Below are 26,529 nucleotides of genomic sequence, written 5' to 3' on the forward strand. Positions count from 1 at the left end.
AGATTGTGCAGCAGGCGCAGTTTTAGGTGTGCAGGGCCTGGTTGGTGCAAATCAAACTTCTCAGCATGGCCGTATACTTATTCAGTGTTCTCTGGCGTCACACAGGAGGGCACTCCAATCCAGTGAGGAGCAGGGAAGCACCCCAGAGCATGACCATTTCCTCTAAAGTGTGGCACAGTAGTCTCCCAGAAAGCCCTGTTTGTACAAAATTCTAAATGGCTGAAGTCTCAGCAGAGAGGCAAGAGCTGGCTAAACCAACCTCCAGGACGGCTCATCTTAATGGTGTCCCTCCCCCTGGCCTCTGTGCATTTCTTTCTTAAGCCCGCCACCTGGGTGGGTTCAATCCGTAGGTGTCTCCTCCTTCTTTTGAAGATCATGGTTTATGAACCCCTCCCCCTTGCCCTGTCATTCTCGTGCAGCAGAACCCTCTCCTCCCAGAATGGCTCTTTCCCCCCAGGGGCTACTTATCACCTCATCAGAGCAGCCTGGCTGACCCACTTAACTCTGGCCAATCAAGACAGATCTCTGGAAGGCTGAATTTTGGCTTACAACTTCTTGTCGGTACATCTCAGGATAAATTCAACAATAGCACATTGTGGGATCTATCAATACCATTCCACTAAGTCCTTGAATTATATTTTTGGTGTTTTCTGGTGGGAGTTAATTAATGACCTCCTGCCGTGTTAACCTCTGTGGCAGGGGATGAGCACTGGGGAAAGTGAACTGGGCAATTTATCCAGCACCAGGGCTTATAAAACATATTTTATAGGGACCCTGCCTAGATCTGCTGGACCCCCCACCCCTGGAACACCTGGAGGAGACTTTGGGGGTTCTTAAAATGTAACAATGTCGCATGTCCTCACTCCACAGTACTCTTAGCACAAAAGTCAATTTTGGCAAGCACTTTACTACAACGAGGGGAGTGAATTGTACCATTTCACTTTCCCCAGGGCATATACAACCAATTTTATAAGGGTTCTCCTTATAAGTACATGGCCCCCACCCTTGGGACACCTAGGGGTGACCCAGGGGGTACCTAATATGCCAAAATATTGTAGTTTATTACTTTGTTAGTGCCCCGAACACCAAAGTCGAGTTGGGGCACAATTACCTTTTTTAAAGTGATCCTGCAACCCAGGGCTGCTTTCAAACTGACCCCAGGCCTCAGCAGTGCACACTTGCAAGTGCTGAAAGGCTGCTGGCCTCTAAACTGCCCGGCCCTATTACATACTAGGGACTTAAAAGTAGTTTTAATCCTCCTGCCCTATTATGTACCAAGGCCTTATAAGGAAGGTCATACCAATCATTGGGGTACCCTTACCCATAGTGTACCCTAGTGTAGGTAGGTACATGTAGGAAAGTAGGATATGCTTCACATGGGTACCCCCACTTTTTGCTGGTGTTTCACTGTTTTTCGACCTTAGTCTGGCTGTGGCCCTGCTAATCAGGACCACAGCCTAGCTGCTTCCTCTCTGAAATGGTTTCCATGTACATTAGGTACATCTCTAATTGGATTCTGGAGTGCCTTATAAGCCCCTAGTATATGGTATACTATGTACCTAGGGCATAGGTACCTCAGAGGCCTACCAGGGGCTGAAGCATGTATTATGCCACCCCTGGGAAGCACTCCAAAATGACGACCACAGGTCTGCTACTGTAGCCTGGGTAAGGTGGTGCTTGCACACCTTACTGAGGTATAGGCTACCTATATCACTATCATCGCACACACATATAAAACCTATAAGCCACTCCTATGGCAGGCCTTAACAATCCTTAAGGCAGAGTGCTTGGTTTTTATGTGAGAGGGTGCCCCTGCATGAGCAGAGCCCCTCTGCAGCATTCGGAGTACCTCCTCTGATGCTGTACGTGGTGCAGCCTGACCATATACTCGGTAAATGCTAACTTTGGACTGGCTGCATGGAAACATGTTGTGTTTGGTGTCAAACACTTTGGAATACTACCCCCCGCCAGTTCTGGCAGCGGGGGTAGCATTCCACCCTTCTAGAGGGAGAGACATGTTCACACTGGTCTACCCGGTAAAGACTTTCTACAGCCCTGGCATCACAAAATGGATGCCACAGACACGGGTCTGGCCTCCTGCTGCTGACCGAAACTCCAGCAGGGGAGGCCTCGACAATAGGTTTCCTGTCCCAGACAGGCTGATGTGTATTGGGGCTGGGCGAGAGCACTTTCTGATGCTTTGAAGTCCTGCACTGGGGGCACACTTGGTGTCCCTGTACATAGTCCAGTTCAAATCGGTTGCAGGGGCTACCTACCCTTGCTCTGGTGCAAAACTGGACAATGGAAATGGGTGTAACCACCCCTATTTCCAGACCCACCCATAGGTGGGTCCTTAGAGTATGTCCAACCCCCAAACTTTGTATAAGTATGGTAACCCGGTCCTTGAGACTTTGGATTACCCTGGACAAAACTCTGCAACATATATCCTGGACCTTCGACTTTCTATTTCAACTAGAAGACTGAAGAAATCTCCTTTGGGGTCAAGGAGTGACTCCCCTGCTTGGCAGGCACCAAAGAAGCAACTGTCCGGTCTGCATCGCTGAGGCTCCCGCCGGACACCGAAGTCTTTGCATCACCAGAGGTGGATTTCCAGACTTCTCCGAGACTACCCTGAGTCCACAGCAAAGCTGAGGCCCGTGGCTATCGCGGGTGACGTGGAACCATGACCCCTGGACATGCTGATCCATCATATTCCTGGTCTCCCTCGAAGTTGTGCTTTGGGCTCCGAGTAGCCCCAGCCTTGAGCACCTTCTGCACTGAAGATCTCTGGCCTCCACTCCAAGAGTGATCCGTGGGCCAGTTTCCAGTGTGACCGCTTGAGGCTCCTTCGCGATCACTAGCCCGTTGGCTAGTGGGTCCCCACGAAGGCGTCTCCTCTTCTGATTGGGCTTTCCTGGTTGCTCCAGACGTGCCCCAACTTACCCTCACTGGGTGAGTCCCCCAGACCTTGCTGGTCTGCACCGACGTCCGTTCTCTGTTTCCAAGTGACTTGTCGTTGCCAAGGCTTGTTGGGTCCAAACTGGTTGCTAACACCGCAGCACTCGACAAACTTCATGGAACACCTCGAATCCAGCTCCTGATCATCGTCGACGCCTCCTGGACCTCGTGGCTGAAGAGTCAAGACACCGGTCAACTCACCTGAAGTACCCGACATCCGTGTGCATTGGACTATCGCGCCCCTGGTCACTGGTAAGTGACCCAGACTCTGTCCCCTCTGCTTTCAGGTTCTTTCCATCCTCAAACCAGGCTTGGATCTCTTCAGACACTTCTCTTCATGGCAGCAGCACCTCCTGGGCAGCTTCCATTGAAAACGACGCCGCGACTCGACACCATTCGACACCTATGCACCCGGCTTCCCGGGTGAGGTAACTCGAGTACTCCGGTGCTCCTGTGGGTGTTGGCGCTAGACACCTCTAAGTCCAAAGGGGTTTGCTTGCAGTCGTCCTCTAAGTGTCCTTAAACTCTTAATTTCCAAACGCGACTTTCCCCATAGACGATAACGGCGATTCGCGGCTGTGTTCTCACACTGCACGCGTCCCCCGTGGGTCCCCTGTGTCACTGCCTTGGGTGGTTCCTTGTGGTCTAAGCACTTCTACAGGCTCTAGGCCTTGTGTCTAGTTCAGTCGTGGTTCTTATACCACTTTATTGGTATATGGTTTGGTACGCCCCTAGGGCCCAAACGTGTATTTGTGGTTTTACTGTTGATAACAGACTTGAAACTTATGTACTTCGACCTCTAGCCTCATAAAGAGACTAGTGGGGTGTGTTTAGAAATAAATACATATATTTTATATATATATACCTGGTGTGGTACTCTTTCATTTGGTCATTCAAGAGATTATAAACTGGTAAAACAAGCTGCTTTACATTCCTTCGAGACTTAGCCTGAAGGCTGCACTCCATAGCTACCACTAGGATAGCTTTCAATAAAGGTTGTCTTTAACCTATCACCATAAGGGGTTGCTTGGACTGATACAAGGTGCCCACTATAACTAGTGGACAGCATATATCAGGCCAACTTCTCACATTGGTGTGCAGAGTGTGGGATTCCAGCTTGCTATTGTTTTACCGGATAATCTCAATTGAATTGATCAACTGAAAACCACTAAAGGTACCTTAGGTTCATATAATATCAAGTTTAGTATACAGTAAGTTCTACTGAACTTAGAGTTGTGTGTTAAGGGATAGCACACCCTTTCTACAACTCAAGAGAGTTTAGTAGGCCACACTAGTGTAGGTAGTGCAATACACCACACCACACTAGTAATGTCTAACCAGCCAGGAACCAGTGGGTCCCTACCAGGAACCAGTGAGCTCCTTCCCTATAAATATGAGGATCACTCCTTTGCTCAGCTTAGGGCCTTAAATTCCATTAGGAAGCTGAAGACAGGCAAAAGCCCAACCACCCAGCATCTCATAAATATACTCAAGCTGGAGGATCTCTCAGGGCCTAGTGGGCCTGAAGGGGTAGGCAGAGTGGGTGGGGCAGCAGTTGAGGGTGGACCTAGGGGTGGAAACTCCACTGACCCTACCTCTAATGCTGACCAGACTGGTGACAATGACCAGACTCTGGAGAACCCAGCTCCCCTGGATGAGGATGACAACAATGCTCCCCTCTTTGTCCCTCCAGGAAGAGTTGAAAACAGGGTTAGAAGGAATAGATCTCTCTCAAGGGAGTCTGTCCAGTCTATCTCATATGTAGGGACCTCTGTCTCTTCCCTCAGAGGGAATGGAAACCTCCCAGGAGAGGAGAGAAAGACTGCTGAAGTATGAGCAAGACAAGTTCAACCTCAGAAAGCAGCAGATGGCCCTAGATAGGGAGGCCCTAGAGCTCTACAGAGCTAGTAAAAAAGAGGGACTAGAGTCCCTTGGTGGCAGCAATTTCCCTAGAGATAGGGAGAGGTCTTATGACCATAGAAACCTAAGTAATATTGTCCCTTCCTACCAGAGTGGGGATGGCATCCACAAATGGATAACTGCCTTGGAGAGGGCCTTTAAAGTACAGAAGGTCCCTCAAGGTCAGTGGGCAGCAATCTTATGGCTCTCCTTTACAGACAAAGGTAGAGACAAGCTCCTCACTATAACTAGTGGACAGCATATATCAGGCCAACTTCTCCCAGTATATTCTAAGTGTGCTTTCACCATAACACTGTCACTGGGCCTGGTTAGAGGCCACAGTCAGAGGCAGTTACCAAGAGTGCCAGTCAGCAAAAAAAGAGGGTTCCCAGGGCACAAAGATGACTTTGCAACAGTTTGAGCACAGAGCTTGGAAATAGATCTAGGGTGGTGGGATGATAGAACTTGCTAACCATAATAGAAATGTTCCTGTTGTTTTCCCTGACCATATCATGCCCTACTACATTTATTTCTGCATTCTGTGTGGTTGAGTGAGTTATTCAGTTACAAAAGAGAAACTTTGCTAGCATCACTCGACTACACTTTCTCACCCACACTAATGGGCATACTGATCTGTCTAGCCGATGAGTTATATGTTAGAAACCCCCCTCTGCTGTGCATTAAAAGGTTATTTCCAATCACCTCTGCGTTCCATGACCTCAACAAGGAGCTCTATCTTCAGCCTCGTTCTATATGGTCACAGAACTCCATAGTGACTTGCAATACAATAAGAATGTATGGCAGAGGGTACTTTATGGTTTATATAGCATATACGTAGCACAAAATCAGCCTGGGTGGTAATAGGGTGATTTACATAACGAGGAGTGATAGGAACTTGGTTGTTCCTGCTTACAGAGTGCCACCATGTTCTTTACATACAGAGGAGAACCAGGATTGGCTCTTCCCATTTGTAAAGGGCACTGCCCCCCAGCTTAGTTACAAAGAGAGGGTTGACGTGAGGCTGCTGTTCATTATGCACCGGTCAAACCACTGCTGGGCATGCCGAGGGTTGGGGGCAGGGTTAGGCTGTTGGAGCTTGCATCTTGGCACGAGGCAGGGAACTACAGACTGGGATACCTGTATACAGATACTGCACTATGGCCATTTGTGGATCTGGCGGATGAAGAAGGGGTCCCACCTGGACTTTTTAAAAATCATGCTTCTTGGACAACCACATTGGGGTGCCATTGTGGTAACATCTCAAAGGAACCTCAGACACACTTAATTATGCAATATATACATGTAATGGGCATGGGCGGCACCTTATGAAATGGCTTGTGGAATCGATTTGTGAACACTCTGTAACCGATCTGGGGCCCTACGGAACTGGTGGACTTGACCTATCAATACACACATAAAGAATGGACCATGATGCTGGAAAGCCCAAAACAGATCCCCAGGGTGGCATCGCAGATGAAGGAACGGCTGCTGTGCCAGTTGAGACGTCCAGCAGAGGAAATAGAGATGGGGGACAGCAAAACAGGCTTGTCTGCTCCGGAGCCTGGGACAGTAAAATGCCGGCCAAGGTCGACGGGTGCTGGGCCACGGGCCCTGGGCGTTGCTGATGTTGGGAGACTGGGGGCTGCACAGGTTGAGAGAGGCTGCTGGACTGTATTGTTTGGGGCCCGTGGCCTGGGCGTCCCACTGCGTCTTGAATTAAGAAGGCTGAGAACCTGGACGGCCCGCCACCAGTGTCGCAGATGAGGATCGGAGGCCTGAGACCTACAGAGGAGGCGCGAGGGCACAAAGACGGCTGAACCAAATAACAGCTGAGGCGCTGTCCTCCTTTTCCCCACTAGCAGTGGGAGCCTACGCCCTGTGCAGGCCCGGAACGACTCTGAGGCCAGCTGCCTGCAGCCTGTGACTTCTACGCTTCACCCGAGTCCGGACCGGGAGCGCTTGAGGTCTGGGCTGGATGCGGACTACGTTGCCAGAGGGCATGGGCCTGAAGCTAGGGCGCTACCCCAGACCCCTGAACAAGGGAGATAGAAGGACTGGCCGGCTTGATTGGCCTCTACGAGGCTGTCTGTGGCTGTGAGCTGGGGTGGAGCGGCATGCCCTGGAGGACCGGACGTCGGCCTGTGGGGTGGCGGCTCACCCTACTGAAGCTATTTGAAGCGGGAGGCCTTAGCCAGACGAGGACCTGAGGGCTGCGGTTGTCGTCTGAGGCCTGAGGGCAACATGGCGGCAGCAACTGCTAGAAGGTGAGACGTGCCCCCGCAGCTGGTGGCGAGGAACTGCGCCCTGTCTGGGCCTGAAATAATTGCGGGGATAGCTGCTTATAGCCCGAGCTCTTTACAACCTTCTTGGACCGGAGTGAGTGCACTGGGGCCCAAACGTGATGCCAACTACATAGCTTGTGTGGTGCGGAGGGAGTGGACCTGAGACTGGAGCGCACCTCCAGACCGGAGGAGACGGGACTATCCGTTCCTACTGGTCCCTGCAGCAAAGCCTGAGGTGGTGCACTGAGGCGTGTCGGAGCGCCCTGGAGGGCGGCCTGTGGGACATTGGCCCACCTTACCCTAGCTGATTGCAGCATAAGCCTTGTGCTGCTTTGAAATATCAAGCCCAGACGGGAGGTCGTGGCTGAAGAGGTACCCTGAGTGGCTTGGGGGTGCACAACCTTGAGACCTGTAAGCTGGAGACATGGGACCCCGCATCTCCGCAATCTACTGGATTTCTGCGGAAGGAGGCGAGAACTGTAGACCCCCCATGGAACTGTAGACCCACCGCGACCACTGAGATCCATGAGATGAGAACTATCGGTCCTAGTGAGTTGTAAAGCTCTCTGGATGTAGACAACTGAGGGAAGGTTTAGGAAAGTAGGATCTGCTTCTTATGGTTACACCCACTTTTTTATTCATGTGATACTGTTTTTGACTAGTCTGACTGGGATCCTGCTAATCCGAACCCCAGTCTATCTGCTTTCTTCGTAAACTGTTATGTCATGTACTTAGGTACACTCCAGATTGGATACTGGGGTACCCTTGTCAGTCCCTAGTATATTATACCCATCTAGCAAGGGCAAGGTACCCCAGAGGCCTCCCATGGGGTGAAGCATGTATTATGCCACTCATTTGAGGCCGTGTAAAATGGGACTACAGGCCTGCCATTGCAGCCTGTGTAAGATGGTGCATGCACCACTTACTTTAGATATAGGTTTACTATATCTAAGGGTCACTACACTTAAACCTATAAGTCACTTCATAGCAGACCTTGACAATCCTGAAGGCAGGGTGCTTGGTTCTAAGTGAGAGGATGCCACTGCATGAGCAGGACACCACTGCAGCCTACGGAGTCTATTCTCCCGGGTTGTTAGTGCTGCAGCCATTTACGACATATAGAGTGGCATTATGCAGTGACCGCATGATGACCAATTCTATAACGGCTGAAAGTAACCCTATCGTGTTTGGTATCAAAAACTGTCCTCAGAAACGAGCTTTGTGAGGTCCCTGGTGTTCCCAGTACCAGCCTTCTAGTCCCGGGAAGCCCAAAATGGTTGCTGCCAACCAGAGACACATTTCTGCCCTCCTATGGACCCCGAAGGTTCCTGCACACAGGAAGTGGGTTTTCAAGTCCCTCGATGGTCCGTGCTCCCCTCTCACCAAGTTTGAGGTCAGAATCCCTTGTGAGGGCTGCAGTACCCACACCCCTGTGTACCTCGTTCATTTGCAAGTACAAATGCTTGTTGGCGTTTCCTGAACAAGTGCACTTGGCTCCAAGTAGCCCCAACCCCTAGCACCATTTCCGACAAAGAATCTGGCCTCCTCTCACCGAGTGCTCCACGGGCTGTTGTTTTGTGAAACTTCTCGAGGTCCCCTTGCGACTCCTGTGCCTTTGGCCTGTGAGTCAATTTTGTTTTCCTGGGCTTCCCTGGTCGCTCCAGGCCTGCCCTGTCTCCCCTGTGTTTGGTGAGTCTCCTGCACCTTGCTGGTCCAAGCCGTAACCTTCTTCGACCTTCTGCGTGGGTTGCCGTTGCCAAGGCTTGTTGGTGCTCCAGCCAGACACCACCCCTCAGTACTCAACATCCTTCATTGGACAGTTTGCATCGGTCTCCTGGTCATCCTCGAGGTCTTCTGGTCTCGGTGGCTGCAGAGTCAAGATCCCCCTCAACGCACCTGAAGCCTTTGTCTACCGAGCCCATGGTCACTCCTGAGTGACCCAGACTCTGTCCCTCTCCTTTCAGCTACTCTTCAACAAGAATCCACCTTTGGATTCCGATGGACACTTGTCTTCCTTCCAGCAGCGACTCTTCTTCAAAGTCCTCCATTGAGTTTGACGGCGGTTTCCGACGTCACTTCAGACCTATGCACCCGGGTTCCCTGGGGTAGGTAACTCTGGTACTACGGTATCCACGGGTGGGGTGACTCTCCAAGCTCCTAAGTTCCACGGGTCTGAGAAGGCCGCCTCTGTAGAATCCCTACCCCACCTTCCTTTTCATCCCGCAGATCAAAGATGATGGAACAATGATACATGAAGACAGGGAGAGAAAGGGTTAACATCTTTCACTGCCTCTTGCGTGAAGGGAGGAAGTCCGCCGAGCGATGACAGCAGAAAATGGGACAACGGAGAGGCGGGACTAATGCAGTATGAGGAGAATGCAGAAGAGGAGGCGCATCGTCAAGTACGGGAGGAGCAAGGAGAATCGTCCCAGAGCAAGGAAGAGAGCAGCATGGAGAAAGAGTTTGCAGCGGAAGAATATTATCACAGGAAGAAGACCTCGGACGCTGACCCCAACGTCGACCAGGACACGGGAGAATGAGCGGAGACCTGGACGGAGGAGTGGTGAACGCCCCCGGAGGACACCTGCGAGCCGCCGCAACTCAGGAGAGTTTCGGTTTTCGCGGTATGTGAAGCGGGAGGGGGAAGGGAGTAAAGGGTGGGTAGTGGGGAGTGTAACACGGCACCGGGCATTGTAAACTTCATACACGTGTGTGTTTCTGCACTGCTTATGCCCACACCCTGCACACAGGCCCTTCCTTTGAGGACATCCTTCTGGATTGATATCCTCCCCCACAAGTTACAACGATAGTCTCCTGACATAAAGGAGACAGGGAGCAGGCGTTTTTCTTAAACCATCACTGGTAGCTTGTTATTGCGTCTGTAAGAACTCACCAACTTGAAAATATCACCTAATAGAAATTGTCCCTTGTCCTACACGATGGGTGTGCCCCACTAAAGATGTTGAAGGGTTCTTTGCTGTAGGAGAGTAGGATCTGCACTTATGTTGCCCCCACTTTTTTTCTGATGTATACACTGGTTTCTGGCTATAGTCTGGCTGGGTCCCTGCTAATCAGGGCCCCAGTCTCTCTATTCTCTCTTAACAACTTGGTGTGCATATTAGATGCACTAGTGATTGGATTCTGTGGTACCTTATGAGCCCTGAGTATATGGTACCTTAGGTACCTAGGGCATTGGTACTTCACAGGCCTACCAGTGGCTGCAGCATGTATTATGCCACCCCTGGGAAGAATTCTCAATCTGACACCACAGGCCTGCTACTGCAGCCTGTGTGAGGTAGTGTTAGCACTCCTCACTGAGGCATAGGTTCCTATATCTCACCATACACACACATATAAACCTATCAGCCACCCCTATTGCAGGCCCTATCAATCCTGAGGGCAGGGTGCTTGGTTTACTATGTGAGGGGGTGCTTCCGCATGAGTAGGACCCCTCTGCAGCTGGCAGATTCTATTCTCTCTGGCTGACTGTGGATGCGGTTAAACCATATACTCTTAAGTGCATTATAACCTCGCGGTAAATGCTAACTTTGGAATGACTGCATCAAAACATGTCGTGTTTGGTGTCAAACAACTTGGAATCATACCCCCACACCAGTAACTGGTGTGGGAGTATGATCCAACTCTTCTAGAGGGGATGACATGTACCCACTGTACTTAAACGGTAGAAATCTGAAAGAGCCTTGGCATTACAAAATGGATGCCACCAGCACAGACACTGGGCTGCCCTCCTGCTGCTGACTGAAACTCGCAGTGGAGGAGGCCCAACGAAAGGCATCCTGTCACAGGGAGGTGTCACCACCTCCCAGACAGGATTTAGTGTATTGGAGCTGGGTGGGTGCACACTTAGAGTGCTTTGAAGTCCTGCACTGGGGGAGCAGTAGGCTCCTCTGTGCATATGCCAGCTCAAACCAGTTCTGGGGCTACCTGCCCCTGCTCTGGCGTGCAACTGGACAAAGGGAAGTGGGTGTAACCAACCCCTACCCCGACCCTCCTAGAGGAGTGGTCATAGAGCTAGTCCCTCCCCTATCTTCACTATAAGATACCAAGCCTTGCCATTGCAAAGCAGATTACCCTGGACGACGCTCTACAAAGAAGAATCCTGGCCCTTCGACGTTCCACTACCTTTGGAAGACAGAAGAATCTCCCTTGGAGTCAAGGAGTGACTCCCTTGCTTGGCAGGCACCAAAAACCTTAAACAACGGTTGCAAACTTTCCCGCTCCCGCCGGAGTTCGAAGTCCCTGCTGCCCCAGAAGTGGATTTCCTGACTTCTCGAAGGCCATTGTGAGTCCCCAGTGAAGCTGTGGTGAGTGGACCCCACGAGTGACGAGGAACAGCAATACCCGGGAACTGTGCACTATTGTCGAGTGCAAACCCTAAACAATGGTCTACGAACTTGTGCATTGGACCATCTATGGCCCAAGCCTCCAGCAGGTGTTGCACCAAAAATCAGCGGCCTACCCCGTCCCGATTGATCGTGGGCTCCTGTGAAGCATTTCCTGAGGCGGCGTCTTTGCGGTCACTTGCCCATTGGCTAGTGGGTCCCAAGAGACTTTCTCATCAACTAAAAGGGCTCTCCTGGTTGCTCCAGGCCTACCCTCACTCACCCTTGCTGGGTGAGTCCATCAGACCTTGCTGGTCTGCACCATCGACTTTCTTCAGTCTACACAAGACTTGCAGCCAAGGCTTGTTGGCTCCAATCCGTTTGCCGACACTTTCATCAGCTGCAGACGTTGTGGGACACTCCGAATCCAGCTGCTGGTCATCGTCGATCCCTCCTGGACCTCGTGAGCGAGGAGTCAAAACAACATCGATGGCCTGAATCGACGCAACATCTGTGGTCATCCATCTTGCTGGCCACCGGTCACTGGCAAGTGACCTTGGACACTGTCCCTTCAATTTTCAGGTCTTCTACATCTTCAATCCACCTTCGGATTCCACCGGACACTTCTTCAGTCGTCGCAAGCAGCAAGTCTTCTTTGGTCTCCATTGAAAACAGCGACTCGACCCGACACCAAAAGACACCTATGCACCCGGCTTCCCTGGGTGAAGTAACTCGTGCACTCCAGTGCTCAAGTGTGTGTTGGCCCTCGAAGTACTTACCTTGTAAGTGGCTTGCTTGTAGACTTCTTCGAAGTACCCTAGAACTTTAAAAATCAAACCGTGACTTGCTCCATTGTAATCAATTGGGAACCCGTGGCTGTGTTCACACACTGCACGCGTCTCCCGTGGGCCTGTTACTTACCTGCTAATACTGCAGTAGTGAAGCCGCAGCGATTCCCCAGGCCCTAGGCCTTGTCATTTTGCAAGTCGACATCCTTAACCCATTTTTAGGTCTCGCCTGACCCAGCGCATGCGCTGGTCTGGCGAGACATTTTGTGAAGGCTCCAAAAAGTGCTACCAGGCCAGCCTAGAGCTACAGTGCATGTGCGCGGGCGTGCGTGTAGCGTTCTACCGCGATTACTTTCACTTTCGCGGCCGCTTTGATGTTTGATCGCGATTGCGATCACTTTCGCGGCCGCAGGGCCGCTTTGATGTTCTCCGTGAGGCTTCAATAGATTGCAGCAGTTAAAACAAGCATTGGCATAGCCAATAGGTCTCGCTTTTGGGACCTTATAAGTGTTTAGTTATGCAACTGTTGCATGGCTAAACACTTATAAGGTCCCAAAGGCGAGACCTATTGGCTATGCCATTGCTTGTTTTAGTATATGGTCTGGTACGCCCCTAGGGCCCCAACCATATTTGTGCTTAATTTATTGTGAAAAGTTGCCATTTGAATGTGTACCTGGCTTCTAATCTCATAAAGAGATTAGTAGAGTGTGTCTAGTAATAAATAGATAGATATTTGATATATATACCTGTATGGTGTCCTTTGAATTGGTAAATCAAGAGATTATAAGGTAAAACAAGCTGCTTTACATTGCTCTGAGACTTAGCCTGAAGGCTGCTCTCCACAGCTACCACTAGGATAGCTTTCTTTAAAAGGTTGTCTTAAACCTATCTACCAAGAGTCGAATTGTACTGGTGCAAGGTGGCCACTATAACTAGTGACCAGCATATGCCAGGCCAACTTCTCACATTTGCCAATAAAATAGCGGCAACAGACGAACTTACCTCCATTTCTTTCCTTCTTTCTAGAGCCTCCTGGGGTGCCCTACCAGAGAAAAGAGCACCGAACCACACAGAAGGAAGATCACAACTATATCAGAGGGACTGAAGAACACTGCTACCGCTCCTCGAAACAACTCATTGCTTGACTTGGTTACCTTCAATAAAATGAAGCAAAATTGATCACCGAATTCAGTCTCCTTGTTTTTCCTTTCGCCCATCCCTCTCACAACGGGGTTTCTTCAAAGTCCACTGGGAAGGGTCCTTAAACTTTAAAACTTCAACCGCGACTCTCTCATTGAATTGTATGGAGCATGCGGCCGTGGTCCCACACTGCACCCGTCCGCCGTAGGGTCCCTACTTACTCACCTTGGGTGGTTCCTTGGGGTCCCAGCGATTTTACATTCTCTAGACACTGTTTGACACTATTTTTGTATATAGTTTGGTCTCCCCCTGGAGCCCACTGAGTATTAGTGCTATTTACTATAGTTTCTGTGTTGCAGTATTGTGTGCTTTGTGAGTATCTTCATGCAGATGATACTGTGTCGTACTTAAAGAGTGTTATATCAATAAATACATATTTTTATAACTACTGTGTGGTTCTCCTTTCATTTAACCAATACTATAAGGTTGCATTCTGGTAAAACAAGCTGTTAACATTCCTTCAAGACTAAGCCTGAAGACTGCTCTCCACAGCCACCACTTCGATAGCTTTTAAAGGTTATCTTTGACCTCTTAAATCACCATAAGGGTTGTTTGGACTGGTACAGGGTGCCCACTTTAATTAGTGGACAGCATATACCAGGACAACTTCTCACAGAAGGGAACTATTGCGGTGCTCCTTGGTGCGCTAGAGATCTGATGCATGCAGGCACTTGCTCGGCCCTATGCGTGACTGGTGGTGCCCGGCTTTGGTCTAGGCCACGACTTCCAAGGCCCTTGAAATTGAGGAACCTCAGTGAGAAGAGTCTAATCCTGCCCAAGTTGCTCCACTGAGCCTATTAGGGAATACCCTGCGAGGAGGAGTGGACTGGTTCGCGGGAGGCGCCGCTGCATTTCTTCGCATGCATCTTGGGAGTCCATGATATGTCTGCCTCATTTGGACTTACCCCCCTTTGGTGGCCGGGCGCCACGCTAAACGACATCACTGACACCCAGAGTGTGGGACATGGGGAAACCTAAGGTGAAAGAGGCCGGGGTCCCCGCAGACAAAGGTGAAGGTGCAGCAGATGCGCCACAGACCTCGGGAACTCGGCCACCGCAGGTTGACCCGGTGCATCTGAAGCTAGCTAAGATTTTGGAGCAATTGCGGACACTAAGGCCACCTTGCACCAGGACATTAGCACGGTGTCTGCAGGGCTGGGCCTACTGCGTGCTCAACATCATAAGCTCGCGGAGAGAGTGAAACAACCTGAGGTCCTAATCACAAAAATACATCCAGAGGAGCAGAAACAGTCCAGCCAGGTGAGCAAACTTACTGAGCGAGTAGGTCTGCTGGAACGCAGAGACGAGGGTCGCAACAGGAGCAATAACGTGAGAATAGTGGGCTCACCAAAAGGAACAGAAAGCGGAGACATGATCACCTTCCTGGAACCATGCCTTCGAACAGTTCCACCTGAGGCATTCTCTGCATTTTTTACGCTGGAGCGGGTGCACAGGGTCCCCGCCCACCCGCCGGACCCGGGGCATCCACCTTACTCAGGAGTAGCGAAGCTACTTCATTAAAAAGACAGAGTTATCCTTCTACAGAAGGCATGTATAGATGGCCTGGTTACAGTAGACAACTCCTGAGTTTCAATTTTCCCGGATTATACCGTGGAGGTACAGAGACGTCGAGCCTCATTCCTCATTGGAAGTAAAAAGGGCACTTATAGGCGAAGGCCTACAATACTCCTTGATGTTCCCAGCAAGCTCTGTATAGTACTAGATGGGAAAACCCACCTTTGTGAACACCCGGAAGCAGCCTGGGAATGGATTGAATCCTATAAAGCTGGCAAAGACATTGGAGTGGTCGACGCTTGGCGCTCCCGAGCCACAAAGACTCCAGGAAGGAGAGCCCGAACACGATCGAGACGGAAACCACCAAAAAGACCGAGCCCCTCTCAGACTGTGAAGGAGAGAGCCGCGGCTCTGCAGGTGGTGGCTGCCCATTTGCAACCAACTGATTTGGCTTCCGAACCCAGATCTAGATCCACCAAAGGGACTGATGGCTTTGTCTCTGACAGCTTACAAGCAAACAGTACCATATTGCCAGGAGTCACTCCTTGATCAGCCTATGATCTCTAGTTGCACAGAGCCTTCCCGATGAAGGTCCGAAAGGAGAGAGACCATGCAACGTCTTTATTTGACAAGGGTAGAATTGCTGGCACATTGAATACATGGGCCGGCGCTGGCTCAATTGGACACAGAAAGTCATAAAGCAAGTAGTGGTCGCACCATGATAGCCTGCCCCACTGGAAAGCTCCACCTATTCATGGCAGGAAGCCTCCGGGAATATGAACGATTTGCCTGTAGTTTGGGCGGCTGGCCGTTGCCAGGCTGCCCTGGGGAGTTTTGGTTTGTGGGAATTGTTAGTTTTCACACCCATGTTTTGGGGCGTTATTATGTGCAAGTGGGGCCATGGCCTATTATTTCTGAGATTGGGGGGTGGGGGACAGTTTAGGCAGTTTGGATTTGTGTGATGCCCTCAGGAAAGCTCACATTAAAAGTATTAACGTGGAACATTAGGGGAATGGGCCCAGCCACTAAGCGCCACAAACATACATAGGTATCTAGGCAGAAGGGGGGTGCAGATTGCACTCCTCCAGGAAACACACCTCACTGAAGAGGAAGGGGAGAGACTGTGCAGATGCTGAAGAGGGCAGATATTTGCGACCTCGTTTTCCGCATACACGGAACTGGTTTGGATCAGGGCTGGTGTCCCCGTTGTACCCTTGAAGGCCTGAATAGATAAAGATAATAATGGATAAAGAGAGTAGATATGTGTTGATCAGGGGCAGAATCTATGGACAAGAACTAACGTTAGGTAGTATATATGCCCCTAATCAAGATCAGCTGCAGTTCCTCCAGACGATTTCAGGCTCGCTGCCTGCAGTACTAACCCCATGCATATTACTGGGGGGGATTTTAACTGTGTTGCTGATACGACTCTCGATCGCTCTCACCCCCCATTGCCGAGTGCACATACACATAGAACGGCAGCGGAGTTCCAGGAATGGAAGGGCCACTGGGGACTGGAGGACATCTGGAGAGCGCAGCATATAAGGGATCGAGATTATTCTTATTATTCGTCTTCGCACCAACTACATACCAGGCTGGACTTATCCTTGGGTACGCCAGCCCTGAGCCGCCTAGCAATGCACACAGAATATCTGGGGCGTACGTTCTCTGATCACAGCCGCCTCTTGCTGGCTCTCTAACCGGAGGGTCACCATCCACCGGTACTAAAGTGGCAGCTGAATATGCGGGTCCTTGAAGACATCTGTTTCAGAGAGACCATAGGCATGGCCATAGACTCCTACTTTGACACTAATGCACACACAGCCTCCAGTGCCCTGTTACCAGTGTAGAGGAGTAGCCATGGGAGCTGGGTTCACGCTGAGCCTAGCGAATCTGTATATGGATCATTTTGAAGACAAGAATATCTACTCTGACCAGAATCCTTACATTGATAACATCACAGCTTGGAAGAGATATATTGATGATATCCTTATGTTATGGACTGGTTCAGATGATCAACTGATGGCATTCGTTGCGTGGCTGAACTCCCGCAACATGAATATCCAATTTACCATGGCACGCAATGATAAATCCATTCCTTTTTTGGATCTCACATGAGAAGCAGAAGATGGAAGAATACTGATGAGCCTATATAAAAAACCTACGGATCGAAACACCTTGCTTCAATACAATTCCCATCACCCGAGAAACCTCAGGGATAATCTACCGTATGGACAATTTTTAAGATTGCGTCGCAACTGTTCAAGAAGAAAAGATTACTTCAAAGAAACAGATACACTCATTGGCAAATTAAGAGAAAGAGGATACCCTAAAGGACTTCTCAATAGGTCTAGAAAAAGGGCCTGGTACAGACCGAGAGAAACCTTGTTCGAAGTACAACCTAAGGATCAAACAATGGAGAAACTCATATGTGTAACAACGTTCAATACCAGAAGCAATGAAATAAAAAATGTCATCAAGAAATATTGGAATCTGGTAGGATCTGACATTGGTTTCACTGAAGCACCCCTGTTTGCCTTCAGACGTGCAAAAAACATTAAGGACTTTGTAGTGTCTTCTTATCTAGAACCTTCACCAATACCAGACACAAGATCACAGCTAAACTTACCTCCAATCATAGGACACCACAAATGTAGTCGCTGTAAGTTTTGCCAGTACACCATGATTGGAACCAGTTTTAGACATCGTGGAAAGACTTATTCTCTTAATCACTTCACCAATTGTAATAGTCAAAACGTGATCTACGCCATCAGATGTCCCTGTCAAATGATCTATGTAGGTCAGACTACCCAGAAAGTCAAGAATAGGATCCAGCAACACCAGAGCAGACTCAAATGTAAAACGCTAGGGGCACCATTAGTCGAACATTATACAAATGCAGGACACACTCACGAACACATGGAGTGGTGGGTCCTGGAGAAAATCACATTACACAGGAGGGGTGGTAGTGTTGCCACTTCTCTTAATTACAAAGAGTGTCGTTGGATCCATACTCTTAAGGCCACCAACTTTGGCCTGAATGAGCATGAAGAGACATATCTACAAATGAGTAAACTGTAATACGACTTAATGCTGTACATTCTAATCCTGTATCGGTTTTCTCTGCTATGTGGTGCAGTATATTACATACAATAATGCTTCAAATCACAGTTAGCTTCATTCCTCCATGTGGTTTAATTATGCATATGCACACACGCTATTATTTGGCATATTTAATTATTGCAATATGGCGACATTACACCAGTTTAATTTGTCCTGCGATAGAAATATCTTGTAACAATTGACACTGGCAACACTATGTCACTATTCTGTATAATATGTGGTTGTATTATGATGTATTTATCTATATGAGAATCTATTTATACATGAGGTATCTGATACCACTCTGATTAATATGTATTGTTTAACACTCTCCAAGTCGGTACTATCGTTACTGTAGAAACCCATATGCGTGTTACGTATATTAGAGAAACTCAGTGTTGACGTATATGCATAATTGTCCATCTTTGCGTTTGAAATGTTTTCAATTGATTTGTGAAATTGTTTACCATTGATTTGTTGAATGTATACCTGACACCTGCTGTACATATACATCTATATGCCTGAAATTGAACCCGTCAGCTTTCTACGATACTATCGCGTTGGTTCCTACCCACACTTTGATTTATTCCCCAGCATACACATGAGAGTAATCAGGCCGATTTATTATCATCAGCATTATTATTATCTCCTCTTAGGAATCTCTCTTAGTGTTTCGAACACCTAGACGATGTCTCAGGGCTTCACTTCAATAATATCCTGGAGTAGTCCATTCCAGATTTTAGAGATCACCCGCTCAGTCAGCTTTCCGCACGTACACGGTTTCGGTGACTACGTCATATAGTCAGTTTCTCCCCGCCCTCGCTGTCAGTAGTGGCCGAGATTTTGACGGATAAAGACGTCCAGACTAAGGATACCATGTAAGTTTCTGCATTAGCGCCAATGGCCGTATTAATCTATGTATTTGAGCGGCAGAACTTAGTTTCTTTTCTTTCTGTAAAAAGGCTCTGCTTAAATTGCCAATATCGTTTTGTGTAATATGATCAGCCGTCAAGATTTAAAACGGCCTAATACTGGCCTCAATTCTAGTTTGCTCAACTTTCTATATATAATTATCCCCGTGTCACTCGGAACCATGCACTGTAGACGGGAGATCAGTCCTTCACGTAATACTCTATAATTAATTTGTCTTTTACGTGTATCTTTCGCTACTTTGTGAGCAGTAATACATGATACCTACGCCTTGTGTCAATTAACTTCAATCGATTTAAACACCCCCTGGCGACCCTAATCATGGTGCCTTTTTGTTCACAGTATGTGGCGATCGTTATGACGGCACCACTCATCTACATTAAATGAAATTACCGTCGTTCAGGTATGTGCCTCTTTTTCAAATTAGTTATATCTCACTCACTTTGATAGGGAGTCCGTGTGATCATTTCTACACCTTTATTCTTTAATTGTTACAGAATTCATGACCAAATTAGATGTCGGCTGACTATTAATGTGACACCAGGAATTCATATCCAATAGAACAAATCCTTTTTCCCAGGTGAGCAACTTTGCCGCGCAAGGAAATTTTAATTGTTTCCTTGTTATCTGACATACACATTGCCCTGACATAAAATTCTTTGCGCTTACAGGCCACCAACCATTCTTCTGTCCTGATGAAGACCCACCTTTGATGCACACTAATTGGCACCACCGTATAGGGTCGAAACGTCGACGTTACTTGTCCAATGTTTCCATGCAATTCCACAAACAGAATTAGGAAATTACATCCTGCTGTGGTCTATGCGCTTGAAGTTGGATCGGTCTGTGTATCTTTATGTATTGTTTATTGTACATATTTGTGATATGTGAATTTGTGGTTGGTCAAATTGCACGGTGAATCACTAATTGTTTTACTTTGTACATGTTCCCTGGTTGGTTTATCCTGTAAACCCTTCGGTGTTTCTATATGAATTTTGATACACTCCGTCCAGTAAAACAAATTCATTTCTGTAACTCTGGCTTTGTGTGTGTGCTTTGTTGTCCTCCATTGAATGTGCCCTTACGCATTGATTATTTGTATTAAGTACATACCCAAATAAGTTTGTATGCTTCCCGACAGAACCACTGTTCTTTGCTTTCACTATAATGCCCAGGTTCTGAGGGTTACTGGGTTACCCCATTATCTTTAATTATTAACTGTTAGAGTGGGAGGCATTCTAGGTGGTTCTGAGGGGTTAAATGTATGGGGGAATCATTGGGGGCCCAGAAAGAACTTCTCAGAGAATTGGAAACCCTAGAAGGTGATTTACATAGAATTGACAACGAACAGGGATCTAGGCCAGATGCAACGGATGTTCTCAAGCAAACACGTATGTCATATCACCAGGCTCTTGACCGTCTGCGATGTCATGATTTTAAGAGCTATCTTACTAAAGTGCAGGAGGTAGAAGGGAAGCCGGGTAGACTGCTGGCATGGCTGATTAAACTAGAGACGCGGGAATCCCCAATAACCTTATTACGCCTGTTGAGGGTGACCCAATATATGGCCCTGAGGCTATCAATGCCTCATTTCGTAATTACTATCCGCCCCTCCGATATCCATTGATGCACTATGGGAATTTCTGGGAGTGTTGCACCCCCTACTCCTAGACGAACAAACATTTGACCTTCTGGGAGGGAGTGTTAAAATCCCTGAAATCCAGGCTGCGATTAAATGCATGGCTATGGAGAAAAGGCCCAAAGACCTGATGGTCTGCCGGCTGAATTTTACTTAACCTATATAGCAAAGCTCTCTTCCGCAATTGGAGAAGCCCTACGCAGAATCTCTGAAATTTGGATGCCTGCCAGAGACCACAAGAGATGCGATGGTCATCCCCCTCCCTAAGAAGCGTAAGCAGGAGGCAAAATTTACAGATTACCGGCCACTTTCCATGTTAAATATGGATTTTAAGCTCCTTAGTAAGATTTTAGCGCTTTGCCTACTGCCTTACATGTCGACCCTGGTGCATGTTGACCAGAATGGATTCATCCCAGCCCGGAACACCTCGTATAACTTGCGGAGGATGTACTCGGTGCTATACCACGCAGAGGCCCGCATTATGCAACATGCAGCCCTCTTGTCAATAGACCTTGAGAAGGCCTTTGAAACTGTGAGATGGGATTACCTGCTTGAAACCATGACACACATGGACCTCCGTGACAGATAGGTAATATGGGTGAGGTTGCTATATGAACGCCCCACGGCTAGGGTACGGACTGAGAAAACAGTGTCTCCACAATAGGAGGTTTTTCGAGGCACACAACAGGGCTGTCCATTGTCACCCCTGCTAATTGCTTTGTTAATGGAACCATTGGCAGCCTTATTCCGTCAGGGCGGTGAGGGATTGGGTATCACGCTGGGGGGCATACTCACATTATTTCATTATGGGCTGACGATCTTCTGATTTATCTCAATGATTCAATGATGGGCATTTAGACTGCTTTGCGACTGAAGCAGTTTGAGGGGTTGTCGGTTCTCAAGGTAAACCGCAGCAAAACTAACCTCTTTCCGGTCTTGGCCAAAGGGATCCCCCAGTTGGACAGGACGGTGGGTATTAGCTGGGCCCCCACAACTTTTCCTTACCTGGGGATTCAGGTCTTCCACTCGTTGCAGGAACTTCGTGAAAGCAACTTGGGTACGGATCCCTGAGATCAAATGTCTCATTCTGGTGCCCTCTGCAGTTGCCTATTATGGCCCGGGTCTCTCTTGCTAAAATGGTCATGCTGCCGTACCTGCTGTATTTTTGTACTCAGTCCATTCTACATAAGCACTCTCCCCGGCAGCTCCGCCAGCGGATCCTCGCCTTTCAGCCCCAGCAGCAGAGTTCGAGCCTCGCGCCCGACTCTGCCACAGGCTCTGCGAGACGTGGTATTTTGCGTTCCTGACACCAGCACTTGTTAGTGATTTTGTGTTCTTGTGTGTGTGACTGTTTTACTTTACAGGTCTCTGCCTCATTGTTTGATTTAGCGCCCTAGTGCCTTACCGCCTCCCCGGTGATCCTCTCCTCAGCCCCACCCCCGCCAGACTCCCACCCGCCTCCTCCGCGATCCCGCCCCCCTCCCCTTCATAACCACGACCGCTGCCGGGGAGCGAGGTGTGCTGTCCTGACCTCAGTCCAGGAAGCACTCTCCCCGCAGCTCCGCCAGCGGATCCTCGCCTTTCAGCCCCAGCAGCAGAGTTCGAGCCTCATGCCCGACTCTGGCACAGGCTCTGAGAGGCGTGGTATTTTGCGCTCCTGACACCAGCGCTTGTTAGTGATTTTGTGCGTGTGACTGTTTTACTTTACAGGTCTCTGCCTCATTATTTGATTTAGCGGCGTAGCGCCTTACCGCCTCCCCGGTGATCCTCCCCTCAGCCCCGTCCCCACCAGACTCCCACCTGCCTTCTCCGCGATCCTGCCCCCTCCCCTTCATAACAGCAACCGCTGCGGGGGAGCGCGGTGTGCTGTCCTGACCTCAGTCCAGGAAGCACTCTCCGCAGCAGCTCCACCAGCGGATCCTCGCCCCAGCCCCATGTCGACCACTGCGCGGTCGTGCCGCTGGCACGCCAAAGGCGCGCCTAAGGAATCCCATCTGCGCCCGTTCGCGCCTGTACCACGCCCAGCGTCAGGAACCCTGGCTCTATGGGCCCCCTCCTCTACACAGTCGCCAGCCTCCGCGCACTCAAACCCAGCCGCCTCGAGTACTGCGTACGAGCAGTGCCCTACAACACTCAAGGAACTTTCTCCTGTGCTCACTGCCAATGCACCTTCTCCATGGACACCATTGCCTCAGCTACCAAAGCACCACCTGCTGTGATACCCGCCAACACCATCAAGTGCATCCTTCTCAACGTGCGATCCCTTCACCGGCACGCCATTGAGATTTGGGACCTACTCGACACTCTCGCCCCTGACGTCGCCTTTTTTACCAAGACCTGGACCAACGCAAGCTCCGGTCCTGACATCGCCACGGCTATACCAGATGGCTACAAACTAAGGAGGTTAGATCGCCCCAACAGCCCGGGTGGTGGCCTCGCCATCCCTCCAACTCTCCACGCCCAGCACTAACATCACTCTTCCCAACTTAGAACACCTCCACTTTCAGATCCACACCAACCCCAGGACTACGCTACGAGGCTCGCTCATCTACAGACCACCAGGACCTCGCGCCCAAGCCACGACTGCCATCACAGAACTCGCCGCATGCCACGCCATCGCCTCCACGGACTACATTCTGCTCGGAGACCTAAACTTCCACCTCGGCAACCACCAGGACCCCGACTCAAACGCGCTACTTGAGAATCTCTCCAACCTGGGACTCAATCAACTGGTAAACTCACCCACCCACATTGCAGGGCACACTCTGGACCCCATCTTCACTGTAGGGTCAAACATCCTTGTCACCCACACCTCCCAGCACTCCTGGACAGACCACCACTGCATTCATTTCACTTTCACTTCCAGCACCACACCCAAGCAAGCCCCACTCCCACCTCGACGAAACTGGAGTAGGATCACTGAGGACCTTCTCAACTCCACCCTCCTCCACGACCCCCCTTTAGCCACCACCGACACCGACGAAGCTGCACTTGAACTCCAACGATGGATCACCAGCTGCGCCGATAAACTAGCCCCTCTGCGGCAGCCCACCACCAAACGTCTGCCAAAAGCAGCCTGGTTCACCACAGAACTCCTAGAGGCCAGAAGACCTCGGAAGCCCACACCTACCATAGGCGCGCCATGAAGAATTACCACCATCCGGGGAAATTCCCCCCACGACGTGAGACCCAGCAGGGCAGCAAAACTTCCTCCCGGTAAGGCTTTATATTCATTCAGCGGCATAGGGGGAGGGTGATGCACACAGGGTTCATCGCAGTCTCTCACTGTACTGCTAATCTTTTGTCTTTACAGTCTCTGTGGCGGCCGGCCGGGGGGGGAAGCTGCCTCCACAGAATCTCTGGTGCCCCTCTTTCACTCGCAGCGTGTCTCGCCGCTGTACGCCTTACGCCACACCCCTCCAGTGGTGGCTGGCAGATGCAGGGCTCATTGTGTGGGTGCAGGGGGGAGGTCTCTCCCACTCTTCTTTGCACGGTGTAGGCACCCCCTCACCGCTCGTCCCATGTCCCCTGGCTCACCTTACACCCGCCAAGTTTTCAGGCTGTTCACATGCGGGGTGGGCTCCCGCTCCACGGTCTCTTTCGGCTCTGCTGCAGTCCTTCTCTCCCTGGAGGCCTCACTAGTCTCTGCTGTTGCACTGGTGTGTCTCCAGTCAGCTACGGGCCACTTCCACTCATTTCGCGGGGCTTTGTGATAACCTGGCATTTGTCGCCATCCCGGGCTCATCTTGGCCCTATCGCTGGTCAGGCTCTTCATGCGCGGGGTGGGCTCCCGCTGCCTCAACTTCACCGTGGGGCTCTTCACACGCCCCGCGGGCGCTTTGGTAATTTAACCACCTGCGGCAGGGGCCGCCGTCTACAAGGGCGATGCACATTCCCCCTTCAACCACGGAATCACGGCGGCTTCACACGCGGGATAAACCAATTCGTCGCCAATGTTGTGTTGTGGGCCCTAGGCCCACATGCTTCTAAAAGGACTGACACGGACACAGTGTCTATCGTTATTCAACTGGCCACGAGCACGTGCACTCGGGCCCTTCTATTAGCCGGGTCACGTCACTCGTGACACCGGTGGTGAATGGGTGTGTGGTGTGTGTGCCCACTCCCGTAGGGGAGTGGCTACTAAACCAGGGCCTGTCGAGACACTAGAACGTGTCTCGCAGGACACAACAGTTCCCAGACAGAAGAAACCAGCTCAGCCCGGACCCTGGCAGTGATTTCCTTCAGGATCATTCAGTCAATTTCTACAAACACAGCAGAAGGTGCTGACAATCTCCTACCTGAGCAGAAACTTGCGCAAACATTTCCAGGTTCTTCCCTCCTCCTGGGGCAGATTTGGGGGTCTGAAGGCAGGGGTAGTCTGTGAGAGTCTGAAGATGAAGATAACTGCACAGACAGACCGGGGATCCTTCCTTCTCTCCACCGGGCTGGAAACACAGGGAGAGGATGGAAGTGAAATCAGCATACACTGCTGGTGCTGTCTCTGCCGCTGCTGACCCGGAAAAGGAAATCCTTCTCCCTTGCAATAAAATGTGCTCAGTAGATTTCATCAGCAGGAGAGGAGCGCCCTCTAGTGGCCTCTGACAGAACCGCCGCCTCCAGGATGCGCCAAGGACAATGGCTGTTAGATGTCACAGACTACTTTATTTTATTTATTTATTTATTTGACAAGTTTTATAAAGCGCTGGCTAGACCCGGCAGTATCAGAGCGCTTTACATGGAAGTTGAGATATATATTCAATGAAAGACAAAAACCTCACCTCCAGTTGTCACCTGTCTGTAAACACTAGATACACGTCAGCCCTTTGCAACAGTGTTTGGAAGTTCCTCATATTGTTCTAGAGCAGCAACGAAGGAAAGGAAATCCCCCAAAATGCTAAATGTTGCATAAAGTAACTTTTGAAGTAAATTGTGTGGAGTCTGAAAACGCACACTTCTTTTTGACCCCAACCAAGCGTGAGACACAAACTGAGTGTAGAACATGTAACTGATGTAATAAGTTCAACTGTTTTATTTCTCGACTTCCATGTAAAGCGCTCTGATACCTCAGGGTCTAGCCAGCGCTATATAAAACTCGTCAAATAAATAAATAAATAAAACAGTTGAACTTACAGACTCGTCACCACACTAACTCAGTCATACATACATTCATTGGTCGGGCCCATAACACCAACACTCATACATCTCACTCGAATCTGTGCACAAGAGAAAAGGAAGTGCTGGACATGTGGGGGTACCTTGTTACCTATCGGGAGTGATTTCTTTTTACATTATATACATTATATACATCAGTACCTATAGACTCCTAACTTTAACATCAAGGCACTCGACCACTTGGTCGATGGACCAATTAGTTGGACTGGTTGATGGTGATTTAGAACCAGCTAAAACACATTTAAAGTTTCGGAACCTTTAATTTAACTTTCAATACTTTATTAAAGAATCACAAACTCATTTCTTATTAATCAATGTTTAGTTTATCTAATTAATTCACTCTGTTAGCATATTCAGGATTACAGATTAAATCAGATTTCTATTAAGTAATCTCCAACCTTTGATCTTGAACATAAATTGACAGAACATTTATATTTACCTACATTTGAATATTGGCGACCATTTCCAGATGAACCTGTCAACTCACAGCATAAATCAAATACCTTCAGATGGAATCTCCCTCAGCACGACGCAGTCCCCACAATTTAGACAAGGACCAGGGGATCGCGCCAACGAACCAGCAAATCGATCATACACACCAACAGCCACCAACGTGATAATGATACGGACCTTTTTCTCTCTTCTAAATTCCCCCCTTATATACCTTTTTTTCTCCTTACTTTTAAGACAATGTGCAACAG

General features: G+C 49.4%; 1 protein-coding gene and 1 long non-coding RNA gene across 2 annotated transcripts in view; one reads left to right on the forward strand and one right to left on the reverse strand.

The window, feature by feature from the left end:
• LOC146822464 (uncharacterized) overlaps positions 1-24,969 on the reverse strand; it is a 58,689-nt gene extending 33,720 nt beyond the window's left edge. Inside the window, exon 1 of the mRNA XM_085613580.1 lies at positions 24,955-24,969. The gene's annotated coding sequence lies outside the window, so the exon portion shown is untranslated. The remainder of the gene's footprint in view (positions 1-24,954) is intronic.
• On the forward strand, positions 18,923-20,019 carry LOC146822465 (uncharacterized). Its single transcript, XR_014962836.1, has 4 exons — positions 18,923-18,965; positions 19,360-19,420; positions 19,515-19,597; positions 19,689-20,019. It is a non-coding gene; the product is annotated as an uncharacterized LOC146822465 (long non-coding RNA).
• Positions 24,970-26,529: the final 1,560 nt, after the last annotated feature.

Source organism: Triturus cristatus, chromosome 6, assembly GCF_964204655.1.
Source record: "Triturus cristatus chromosome 6, aTriCri1.1, whole genome shotgun sequence".
NCBI classification, from domain to species: Eukaryota; Metazoa; Chordata; class Amphibia; order Caudata; family Salamandridae; genus Triturus; species Triturus cristatus.